A 4,090-nucleotide genomic window follows, 5' to 3' on the forward strand; every position below is an offset into this window, starting at 1 on the left:
TTACAAACATTTTTTTTTGAATTTTGGATTTTTTTTTTGATTTATACATGCATATTCTACTTTGTTAAGGTCCGTAAGATTACCCCCTCCCTCCTATATTCCATTTTAAATCTTTTGAATGATTTTTATTCGTGTATTTATTTGTTCATTTAAAAATATTTCGGGAATTTATGATCATTACGTTAATTATCAGAAAACTTTAGTGGTAAATTATCAGTAATAATATTATCAGTAAAGTAAAATACATTACTCATACATTTAATATACTAAGCCCACTAACTAACTTAAAATAAGAATAAATTTCCTGTTTGCGTCTGAAAGGACATAGAGTTTGTTAAATTAAGGCTAACGAGCCTCAGGAAAACGATTTTTTCAGGCTAAAAGTTTTATTATATAAACAAAAGGATCGATTAAGTTTCAAAAATCACCTGGTTTTCCTCATCAGATCTATAGAAAAGCATACTAAAATATAACATTTAAACATGTTCTCTTTGTTTTCTCCATATGGTTCATTTTGATCGAATCTTGTCCTAAACCAAACCGCATGACGTATTCTATTTGATCCTATGTATCAATTTTGTCGCAATATTAATGGATATTATATTTTAATCGGTTTAAATATTTTTATTGATTCGCCGACTTCAAAAAATCTTACGTAAAAAATGTAATTGACAAATAATACAGAATAGAAAAATCGATGACCAAAATCGATGTCCTCAGTGAATAATTTTATAACTCAGAATTAATAACATCAACGAATTTTTTATGCTAAAAAATTAATAGTTTCCACAAACTAGTTGTAAATGACGGTAATGTCATTTGTTTTAAACTCAAATAAACTTTTATTATTTATTTTTCGCAGGTAAGGAAAATGCTATCTGCAAAATCTATGATAACCGTATTTATGATATTGGCACTAATTTATGGTTCAATGGCCTGCGACGGGCACGACAGCCCATGCAGTGGAGATAATGGTTCTCAAGGCAGCTGTTGTGGAGGCATGCATTGTCAGAAGAATGACCCTTCTTGGAGACAAGGACGTTGTTACTATAATCCTGGAAAGTAACTTTCAGATATGCAGTACTAAGAAATACTAACAAGACGATTATTATTTTATTGGCAAAAATATGATTTTTCTGAATAAAGCGCTACAATGTTCTAGATAGTTAAATTAATCAATTATATAGAACTAAAGTGTGATTTTTTTTACTTATCCTTTTAAGGAGACGCAATAACTACTCGATCTAATAAATTTTCATTTGAAAAACAAAATTTTCTTTATTATGGTATACTAAAATAAGTATTAAATCATTACCAAAAAGAAAAAATTATTTAAAAAAGCGTTAAAACGTTTCATATAATGAATGACCAAATTTTAGAACTGGATTTCGATACTTTACTTATTACTTTATCGAGGGATTATTACAACGCTTGAAATATTCTGTAAACCTTTCAATGAAATTTTTCATTGTTTTAAAACTTAAACTGTAGGTTATATCCACTAAAGTGGTCCAAAGTAGTGAATTTTGAGGATAGAGCAAGGCACTTTCTTAACTAGTACTTTTCGTAAGTTATTGTTCCCATTTTGTGAAACTTGTTTTTCCTTTGGTGAAATAAAGGTGAAAATAAGGTTTCCTTGAATCTAAAATGCATACAAGGATATAAGCAAAAGAAAAACGCTTTACACGTAATATATGAACAATCCTTAAGTTATCTTAGGACTACATTGATATTTCGCCTAATTTAGGATTAAGTTTGCGTTAACGTAGGGATCAAAAATACTCATCAAGTTCAGAAAATTTTAGACAGGAACCCATATACTCTAAAAAGTGTAGTTTTCATAAAGAAAAGCAAACAATTATTACATTCTTCGATTATGCTGTTGCAGATCAAACTGATGCCTTTAAAGTCAGTTTGCGGTTAAAGTGAAAACACATATGATGCATTAGCTCTCAAACTGCCTTTTGAAAAATTTTTATTCCCGAATAGAAGTTTGTCCGTGGGCATACGTTAACAAACAGAAAAAAGTCTTCAATTTGGGAATGCTAACATTTTTTGTTTTTCTGCAATATTTTCAGAAAATCTGCCTTCTTTCGTAAGATTTTATATTTTTTACTCAATCATATATAAAAAATATATCAAATATTTTCATAGTAAAGACTATTACAAGGGACTATAGTGATTTGAAAGTATTTTAACAGATACTAAGAGATTTTAAAGTATTTTAAAGGACTAGAAAGTATTTACCTACCAGTACGTAAATATAAGCTGAAAGCAAATTAGGCCATTCCCAATTGTTTCGTTGTTTCAATCAAACGTTTTTCCCTAGTATATTAGGCCATCTTCATCCGGAGAAACAAAATTCGTAATTTTTGTTTCTTCGAAATTCGAATATTAACGCTTGCCGCCGGGCACCTCAAAATCCCACTTAATTAACATGGGGAAATTTTGAATTGTTGCAAAATTTAACCCATGTTGCAGGGTTTCATCAAAACGTACCAAACTTTTTCGGGATTGAAGAGAAGTCTCTGCGAAATAAAAGTACACTAGAAGAAATAAAAGAAACTTTTATTTCCAATCCACCCTCATCATCCCCGCAGCGCCCCAAATATGACATAAAAATAAAAAAACTACATTCTTACGCATTATTGTTAGTTTTTAGCAATTTCTGTCGTCTTTTTCATATAAATAATCACTAATGAACATTTTAAATCTTTACCAACAGCTTTTAAAAAATTTTAAATTGTTTATACAAATGTAAATTATTTGAACAATTATATATTCACAAAAAATGTATAAACATAAGCGTACTTTCTGATTGAAATGAAGTATTTTGTTATTGTTTGGAGTAGTTTATTCTAAAAACGTGACGTAATTAATTAAACAATTATTTATTGTTCATTTTCAAAATTTCCGAAAATTGAGCCAGAGATGTCTACTTAAAAAGAATTGATATCCTATGCTACTTTTCGTTGAATAATTACATAATTCTGATACATTTCTTCTGATGTTTAACAAATTGTTATTTGTTTAAACAATTGTCATGTGCTCAAGCAGTTATTTTTCAATAAATGAAAAAATCAAATGAAATAGAACGCATAAAATTAACTACGATTTTAACGGCATTTTTGGAAAAGTAATTATTTAAACAATTTATATTTGTTTAGACAATTGAAAAGGGCTAATGTATTCTTTCTATACACTATAGTCAGAAACATAATTGCATATGTCCTATTTTATTTCATTTTTTAGTAATCGAAAAAAAACTGCTTGAGCAAATAAAGATTGTTTATGAAACATAAATTTATTAAACATTAAGAGAAAGGTGTCAAAATTATGTAATTGTTCAACAAAACATACCATATGATGCATTATCATCTTAGAAGAATGTACTGCTCCAAATAATTACAACAAATTATATTTCAATCACACAATACAATTATTCTTTACATTTTTTGGGAATAAATGATTGTTTAAATAATTTACATTTGTTCAAACAATTACAAATTATTTAAAGCGTCATGTAAAATATTCAAATTGTCTATTTGTAATTATTTGTATGGAAAAGACGACGGGACTTGCTAAAAAGTAACAATATTACGTAAAAAAATAGTTTTTTAAATTTTTATGCCATATTTGGGGCGCTGCGTGGATGGTAAGGGTAGGTTGGAAATAAAAGTTATTAATATGGTTTTATTTCGTAGATACTCCTCTTCAATCCCTAAAAAGTTTGGCAAGTTTCGATGAAACCCTGGATCATAAGTTTTATTGCTCGAAAATACAAAATTACCCCTTGTTAATTAAGTGGGATTTTCAAGTGCCCCGCGGCACGTGTAAATGTTCCTAATATATGCATATATACATTTGGGGCATTCCACCCAATATTTGTCACCAACATTTTTTTTCACGTAAAATATTTCTTTTTCTTGTTCAACATTTGAAAATATTCAACCCGTATTTTTTTATTTGAATATGACATGCAAAAATATGAAAATTCATACGGAAGTTTCCTTAAATGATCAAAAATAAGTGGACCTATTAATTATTTACAGCCGTGATTACTTATTGTTGTAGAATCTCAAACATTTTA

The 4,090-nt window shown here is 28.4% G+C and overlaps 1 protein-coding gene and 1 long non-coding RNA gene across 4 annotated transcripts in view; one reads left to right on the plus strand and one right to left on the minus strand.

The window, feature by feature from the left end:
• The window catches only part of LOC117168970, a 4,154-nt gene extending 2,988 nt beyond the window's left edge, over positions 1-1,166 (plus strand). The window contains exon 3 of the long non-coding RNA XR_004466592.1: positions 863-1,166. This is a non-coding gene — a long non-coding RNA (uncharacterized LOC117168970). The remainder of the gene's footprint in view (positions 1-862) is intronic.
• The window catches only part of LOC117168968 (serine-rich adhesin for platelets-like), a 420,717-nt gene that overhangs the window by 356,969 nt on the left and 59,658 nt on the right, over positions 1-4,090 (minus strand). The gene's annotated exons all lie outside the window — the stretch shown is intronic.

The sequence above is a fragment of the Belonocnema kinseyi genome, chromosome 3, assembly GCF_010883055.1.
Source record: "Belonocnema kinseyi isolate 2016_QV_RU_SX_M_011 chromosome 3, B_treatae_v1, whole genome shotgun sequence".
Lineage (NCBI taxonomy): Eukaryota > Metazoa > Arthropoda > Insecta > Hymenoptera > Cynipidae > Belonocnema > Belonocnema kinseyi.